Source organism: Chelonoidis abingdonii, chromosome 7 (genome assembly GCF_003597395.2).
Source record: "Chelonoidis abingdonii isolate Lonesome George chromosome 7, CheloAbing_2.0, whole genome shotgun sequence".
Taxonomy (NCBI): domain Eukaryota; kingdom Metazoa; phylum Chordata; order Testudines; family Testudinidae; genus Chelonoidis; species Chelonoidis abingdonii.
The window spans coordinates 512,245-520,668 of record NC_133775.1 but is presented as its reverse complement, the minus strand read 5'-3'; the positions used below and the strand labels follow the sequence as shown (position 1 = coordinate 520,668).

The 8,424-nt window shown below is 54.4% G+C and overlaps 1 protein-coding gene across 1 annotated transcript in view; it reads left to right on the top strand.

The window, feature by feature from the left end:
• Nucleotides 1-1,656: 1,656 nt before the first annotated feature.
• The window catches only part of ELOVL1 (ELOVL fatty acid elongase 1), a 34,088-nt gene continuing 27,320 nt past the window's right edge, over nt 1,657-8,424 (top strand). The window contains exon 1 of the mRNA XM_075067535.1: nt 1,657-1,742. The gene's annotated coding sequence lies outside the window, so the exon portion shown is untranslated. The remainder of the gene's footprint in view (nt 1,743-8,424) is intronic.

Genomic DNA, 8,424 nt, shown 5'->3' with positions numbered 1-8,424 from the left:
TATGATGGCTGTGGCAAAGCAGATTTAGTCAGAAGTTTCCCCATGGGGACTAGGTGGTGTGGGAGGAAGTTTGAAGGTGGTTGTGGGAAAAGCCCTTTGACAAAGCCCTGGCTGGGATGATTTAGTTGGGGATTGGTCCTGCTTTGAGCAGGGGATTGGACTAGATGATCTCCTGGTCCCTTCCAGCCCTGATATTCTGTGATTCTATGAAAAGCTGTTGGCATGAAGGTGATGGTCAATGTCTCAATGAGCCATCAGAGCTAGGTACGGTGCCTGGCCTTCTCTCAATGTGCTGTCTCAATGGACAGAAATGGAAGGCACTGTGCTTGGTTTATGGGTTGCTGAGCTAATGACAAATGTCTGGCCACCACAGGGGAGGACCCTCTCACATGGAAACCTGTGAGGGGATGGTCGGTATGGTGCTGTTGCCTGTGTGTTGCTTGGAGCATGTCTACATGCAGATGAAGGTGTGGATTTAAACTGATTTAGCTGATCTGCTGGAAAGAGGCTGTGTGGACACTTTAACTTCAGTTTAAACTGCATTGGTTTTAGTTTGGTTTAAACTGATTAGGAGCAGGTTTAAATTACACTGCAGTAAGAACATCCACACCCAGGTTTGCACCAGTTTGACTACACTGACACTGGTGAAAGTTTGTGTGGAGACAAGGCCTAGCAGACATCAGAACTTGACGTCCATCAATTCATAAGCCTAAAGCCAGAATGGACCATTAGATTGTCTAGTCTGACTCTCAGTATATCACAGCCAGTGAATTTCACCCCATTGCCCAACCTATACTGAACCAAATTTCTTGTTTGACTGAGGTCTTGTCAGGACAGGGAAACTGCCTGGCACAAGCTTTAACCCTTACGATAATAAGCTATTCACAGTAATAAACTATTCTGGAATAGCTCTCTAGTCTTTAAATCGCTCTGTTCAGGCATAATCAATGCACTCCCATGGTGGACTAAAATCATTTTTATTCCAGAGTAGCACCCACAGGTTGCAATGGAATAGGGCTAGAAACAGGCCACTGCTGTTTGGGGCTGTAGGGACAGAGACATCAGGGAAGGAAGGCCCATGTCTCCATTGTGTCCGGGAGGTGGGGGAAAGTGGCGACAGCCCGGAGAACAGCAAGGAAGCGAGGGGCTGAGCGCAGAGAAAGGCGTAGCTGGGCTGTGCACCAGGAATGGGGAGAGGCCAATCCTGCGGAGTACATGGACAAAGGGGAGAGATGAACAATTTAGGTGGCTGTCGGGGCAAAGCCCCTGAGGGGAAGCGGCACCAGGCTGCGGAGTGATCACCCCAGGGAGCCCCCCCTGCCCCAGACCGTGGAAAGGGGGCAAACGGCTCTGCTCGTACAGCGCCTGGCACAGCGTCCCGGGCTCCGCGCGGCCGCTCCCCGCAGGCCCGGCCTGGCTGCGGCTCGACGCGCGGGCTGAACGCCCCGAAGGACCAAATTGGAGCTGCGACAGCGAAGGGGCGCTACCGGGGCTCCAGCTCCGCGCAGAGAAGCTGCGCCCGCCCGAGCGGAAAATGCCAGGCGCGGTGACACCAGCCCGCCCTGTGCGCGCCGCGCCGGAGGGGGCGACTGAGGGGCGGCTTCTCCCGCCCCCGCCGCGAGGGGCCGCCGGGCCTAATCAGCGCCGCCTGAGCGACGGGGCGGGCCGTAGCGCTGGGGTGACAGCCGCGCGCCGGCGCGTCGGCGGTCGGAACGGCCGCGAGCTCGGGCACGCCCAGGCGGGTGAGTCCGTGCATGCGCCGGGGGCGCCGGGCCGGCGGGCCTCCGCATGGGGGGCGCAGGGCGGGGGCTCAGCGACGGAGGGGCGCGGGCCGGGGGTCCCTGCAACTCAGGGCGTGCAAAGGCGGGAAAAAGGGGCACGCGGGCCTGTGCCTGAGGATGGGTCTCTGCATACAGGGCGGGCAGGGCGGGGAAGGGGCCGGGCCCAGTCCCGGCAGAGGGTGCTCTGCATTACAGGGGGTGCAGGCGGGGAAAAAGGGCACGGGCTGTGCCTGGCAGGAAGGGTTCCTGCATTACAGGGCGTGCAGGGCGGGGAAGGGGCCGGGCTAGTCCCGGCAGGATGGGTCCCCTGCACTCCAGCGGGGTGCAGGGCGGGAAGGGGCCGGGGCAGTCCCCCCCGGCAGAGGGTCTCTGGCATTACGGGGTGCAGGGCGGGAAAGGGCACGGGGCGTGCTGGCAGGACGGTCTCTGCATTACAGGCGTCCAGGGCGGGAAGGGGGCCGGGGCCAGCCCCGCAGAGGGTCTCTGCCATTACAGGGGGTGCAGGGCGGGGAAAAGGGGCACCGGGGCTGGCCTGGCAGGAGGTCTCTGCATACAGGGCGTGCAGGGCGGGGGAAGGGGCCCGGCCATCCCCCGCAGAGGGTCCTGCACTCCAGGGTGCAGGGCGGGGAAGGGCCGGGGCCAGTCCCTGGCAAGAGGTGTCTCTGCATTTACAGGGGGTGCAGGGCGGGGAAGCAGGGGCACGGGGCTGTGCTGGCAGGAGGGTCTCTGCATTACAACAGGGCGTGCAGATGCGGGGAAGGGCCCGGGGCCAGTCCCCGGCAGGAGGGTTCTGCATTACAGGGGTGCAGGGCGGAAAAGGGGCACGGGGCCAGTCCCCGGCAGGAGGGTCCTCACTCCAGGGGTGTCAGGCGGGGAATGGGGGCCGGGGCAGTCCCGGCAGGGGTCTCTGCACTCCAGGGGGTGCAGGCGGGGAAAAGGGGCCCGGGCCGTCCCCGGCAGGTAGGTCCCTGCACTCCAGGTGGTGCAGGGCGGGGAAGGGGGCCGGCCAGCCCCGGCAGGAAAGGTCTCTGCACTCGCAGGGTGCAGGGCGGGAAAAGGGCACGAGGCTGTGCCTGCAGGGGTACACCGCACTCCAGGGGGTGCAGGTGGGGAAAAGGGGCAAGGGGCCAGTCCGCAAAGATGAGTCTCTGCACTCCAGGGGGTCAGGCGGGGAAGGGGGCCCGGGGCCAGTCCCGGGCAGGAGGGTCTCTGCACTCCAGGGGGTGCAGGGCGGGGAAGGGGGCCCGGGGCCAGTCCCCGGCAGGAGGGTCTCTGCATTCCAGGGGGTGCAGGGCAGGGAAGGGGGCCTGGGGCCAGTCCCCGGCAGGAGGGTCTCTGCATTACAGGGGGTGCAGGGTGGGGAAGGGGGCTGTGCCTGGCAGGGGGTCTCTGCATTACAGGGGGTGCAGGGTGGGGAAAAGGGGCACGGGGCTGTGCCTGGCAGGGGGTCTCTGCATTACAGGAGGTGCAGAGCAGGGAAAGGGGGCACGGGGCCGTGCCTGGCAGGGGGCTGTGCCTGGCCGGGGGTCCCTGCACTCCAGGGTGTGCAGGGTGGGGAAGGGGGCACGGGGCCAGTCCCCAGCAGGAGGGTCTCTGCATTACAGGGGGTGGAGGGTGGGGAAGGGGGCTGTGCCTGGCAGGGGGTCTCTGCATTACAGGGGGTGCAGGGTGGGGAAAAGGGGCAAGGGGCTGTGCCTGGCAGGGGGCTGTCTGCATTACAGGAGGTGCAGAGCAGGGAAAGGGGGCACGGGGCCGTGCCTGGCAGGGGGCTCTCGGCATTACAGGGGGTGCAGGGCAAATCAGTCTACCTTCCATTGTATCTACCACTCCTCCCAGTTTAGTGTCATCTGCAAACTTGCTGAGAGTGCAGTCCACGCCATCCTCCAAATCATTAATGAAGATACTGAACAAAACTGGCCCCAGAACCGACCGTTGGGGCACCTCACTTGAAACCGGCTGCCAACTAGACATGGAGCCGTTGATCACTACCTGTTGAGCCTGATGATGCATCCAGCTTTCTATCCACCATATAGTCCATTCATGCAGCCAATACTTCTTTAACTTGCTGGCAAGAATACTGTGGGAGACTGTATCAAAAGCTTTGCTAAGATCAAGGAATAACACATCCACTGCTTTTCCCTCATCCACAGACCCAGTTATCTTGTCATAGAAGGCAATTATGTTAGTCAGTCATTACTTGCCCTTGGTGAATCCATGCTGACTGTTCCTGATCTCTTGCTGGAAGCCCTTGTGCAGAGCTCTTGGGGGGAGAGCAGGGTGGCTCCTTCTGGGTGACATGGTGCCCCCTGTCCCCTGCTAGGGAAGGGGATGAGAGTCTGGTCCATTTCCCCCCAGCACTGCACATGGTGCCCCTGTGGTTGGCAGTAATAATGTAGTGGTCTGAGTCAGCAGGGCTTGGAATTGGCAAGAGAAGAACTTCAAAGACTCAAGTTGATTCAGCCAACTTCACAGGGACTGCTACGATCATCCATTCTGACCTCCTGCATAATGTGGGCCAGAGAATCCCATCTACTGATTCCTGCATCGAGCCCATAGCTCTGCTTTGGGCTCTGGCCTAGCTTTTTGAAAGCCCTCCAATCCTGAGTTGGCATCAACTTTACCCATTACCTGGAGGAGACCCTTTCTCTCGCTTGCAAAACTTTCCTAGGGCCAGGCCTGTGGCCAAGCTGAGACCGGCTATCCCTCTGTGCTCCTTGGAGAGAGGTTTCAGGTGTGATAACCCCTGCCCAGTGATACTCAGAATGAGGTTTGCGAGTCCCAAGTGCCTCTTTGATGTGTCTCCTGTGGCTCTTTGCCACGCATGATATCAAAACCATGTGATTTAATTATTCACCAATCAGGCTTTTACTATGTTAGTGAACTGTAGTTGATGTAATAACACTTGGTCAGTCACTTTGCTGTGAGAATATATGTATATATTCCTCTGTCATATTGTACTACATAGTCATGCTGAAGCTATAGTAAAGGGAGGGAAATGAATTCACAGCATTATGGCTCTTTAGCGATCATCATTACCCAAATGAACCACTGAGGTCTGAATATCATTGCTCTCGGGCCATGTCTATGCCATAGGGACTATAGCAGCACAGCTATGGGGCTGTAGCTGTGTCGCCATAAGCCTGCAGTGCAGGCACAGCCTACAGTGACAAAAGGGTTTTTTCCTCTCACTGTCGGAGTTGCACCTGCCTGAGTGGCAGGAGCTGGGTCAACAGAAGTGTTCTTCCATCAGCTTAGCAGCAGCTTCTCCGTGGGTTAGGTCAGCCTGGCTGGGGTGCACACTGTAGCTAGTCAGTTTACATGTTAAGTGTAGCCCAGGCCTAAGTTAATGACAAGTCACCACAGGTGAAGTCAAGTGGGTGGTTGTGTGGGAAGAAATGGGACCAATAATCAGAGCAAGTTTATGCATAGGTTAGCTGCAACAAGTACCTGCTATCAGCTATGGGGCTGGGAGGCCTCTTAACACAGATGACTCTACAGAGTTTGTGCCAGAGGCAGGGGGCAGCTGTGAAAAAGTGGGGAGGGATATGCTTGTGTGAGACAGTGAAGGATGGACATTTTCAGAGCAGAGGCAGGAGGTAATGATGCAGTAAGATGATAGATGCAGAAAGTGGGGCAGAGATGGGTCATGAGGAGTATTAAAGGTGAGGATCAGATGCTTGTGTCTGAAGAAATAAAGAATCATAGAATATTAGGGTTGGAAGGACCTCAGGAGGTCATCTAATCTAACCCGCTGCTCAAAGCAGGACCAGCCCCAACTAGCAGGAGTCGAAGCCAGTGGAGGGACTTATAGAGGGAGTGGGAAGGGGAAGATAGAATTATGACACACTGAAGTGATGTGCCTGGAAACTGATTTTTTGGCAGCAGTGTTTTGATTGGGGTGGGTAGCTGAGATGTGAGGTGAGGAGCAACTGGACAGAGGAAAAAGATTGAAAGATTCTTAATGTACCCTCAGAGTGTGGCTCTTTGGGGAGCTACGCTAGCGCTCTCCCCCATTCCCTCACTTACAAGCCCCGCTCCTAATCTGCAGCAGCACTTGGAACATCTGAGACAATCTCTTCCCCTTCCCCTTCCTTTACATAGCTGTAGGAACGCTAACACCTTACACTTACAGTCCATAGCCCTCTGCACAGCATGAGGATCCCTCCCCTTGCCAAACTCAGGGCAGGAAGGTGGAGGGCCTCACACTGGGAGATGTTTGAGATCCTGCAGCAAACATCCCTGCACATGTGAAAGGTGTAATGGGATTCTCAGGCTGTCTACACTAACACTTCTGTTGGTATAACTTGTGTTGCCTGGGTTGTGGAAAAAAAATCACACTCCTGACTGACACAAGTTTAACCGACAAAAGCGCTGGTGTGCACAGTGCCATGTCAGTGGGAGACGCTCTCCTGCCGATATAGCTACCACCACTCGTTGGAGGTGGTTTAATTATGCTAGCAGGAGAGCGCTCTTCCATTGGTATAGTGCTGCAGCTGTGCCATTGTAGGGTGTAGTTGTGCTGCTGTAAGGTCTGTAGCATAGACATAGACACTTGTGAACACAAAGGCTCTGTCTGTGTAAAGGCTCAAGCTGAGCTGCCTCTGTTTTAAATGGAGGATGCTGGAGTCAGTGCTCTGTGAGGGCCCTTCTGCCCTGGAATTCATCCCCCGCCCCCCCCCAATATCTCAATTCTGTTCATTTTAGTGTGTCCTGTGAAGACCATCCAGGCCCTTTGGAGACAGCATGGGGAAGTGCCCCTTCTGTTTTTCTTGTCTGGCTATCTCTTGCTATGGGAGTTGGATGAAATTTAGATTTCACTTTTAAATGTTTGACAAAAACACCTAGATCCAATTCCAAGCTCTTTCTATAAAAACAGTGAAAGATTGGACAGGGTGCAGAGAAGAGCCACACAAGGGATTGGAGGGCTGGAGAAAATGCCTTAAAAGTGAGAGAGTCTTAAAGAACTCCAATCTGTTTAGTTAGTTTGTTTAAAAAAATTCCAGAGGTGACTTGATTAGCAAGTAAGTACCTTCATAGGAAGAAAACAGCAGGTACTAAAAGGCTCTCTAATCTAATGGAGAAAGGCATGGGAGGATCAATGGCTGGAAGCTGAAGCCAGACCATCAAATTAGAAATTAGGCACAAATATTTCCCACTGAGGGTGATCTACTTCTAGAACAAACTCCCAAGGAAGTGGAGGCCTTTCTGGAAGAGGTGCTCTAGTCAAGCACAAACTATTGGTCGCAATACCGGGGTAAACTAACAAAATCATTTAGCCAGTGATGGACAGGAGATCAGACTGGCGGTATGTCTACACTGCAATTAAACCCCACAGCTAGGCCATGCCAGCTGACTTGGGCTCACTGGGCTGTGGGGCTGTTTAATTGCAGTGTAAGTTTCTGGGCTTAGGCTGGAGCCTGAGCACTAGAACCATGTGTAGTGAGAGGGTTCCAGAGTTCAGGTTGGAGCCTGAGCTAGAGTGTCTACAGCCCAATTAAAGAGACCTGTAGCCTGAGTCAACAGGTGCCAAATTGCATAGATGAACTAATGGTTCCCTCTGGCCTCAAAAAAAAAAAAAAAAATCTGACTAAATAAAGCTCCTGAAGTATCACAGGGAAGATGGCAGTTTCAGGAGCCCAACGCCAAGACACGGGAATCTGGACTCATTGAGGCCTTCTCTAGATGAGGATTTAAAAGCGTGATGTATGCATATGTTACCAACCAGTGCCCAGGACTACTGTAGGCATGGCACACTGCCTGTAACATGTGCTGTCCTGGTTGGCGTTTGTAATGTTGGCTAGCATCACGCTTTTTAAATATTAGACTAGACAGTGCGTTGGGGGGAGAGGGTCCCCTGATGAGTCCCCACCCTACTCCTGCAGCATTGCACCTCCTAGTACCACACTGGGACATTGCAGTCAATTTGCTTTTGTTACCATACTCATGGTCTCTGCTTTCAAAGTTTTGACTTCCCATTAAATATTGGCTTGGCAGTGCCTAAACTTTCCCATCCCTCTGAGATAGGGGTTCTCAAACTGGGGGTTGGGACCCCTCAGGGTTATTACATGGGGGATCGTGAGCTGTCAGCCTCCACCCCAAATCCTGCTTTGCCTCCAGCGTTTATAATGGTGTTAATATGTTAAAAAGTGTTTTAAATTTATAAGGGGGATCACACACAGAGGCTTGCTATGTGAAAGGGGTCACCAGTACAAACATTTGAGAACCACTGCTCTAAGAGGCTCTAATGTAAGCAATCAATTTGGCTCCAGTCATTGTAGTATCTGGTGCTGCTGAGGAGATAAGGAGTAGAAATCAAGGCTTACCAAAGGGAGGGTCACAGGAAGCATTAGAAGCCTCCACAGAGTCATGCAAGCATCTCTTTGTGGATATCTGTCTGAACTCTGAACCTTTGTATTTTCCCATCTCTGATTTGAACTGTAACTTTGCTGTTGATTGTGGAGTTTGTGGCTCTTAACTGACTTTGGCAACAGTGCATCATACTGATGCAATGTCATGGGATGGTATGTGAGACAGAATGGAGGATGGGGAGTGTTTGGTCTGAGATCTTTCAGATTAGCTTGGAGATGATGCCCTGAGAATTAAATATTTATGCTACCCTCCTGGGACTGAGCATGCACCCTCC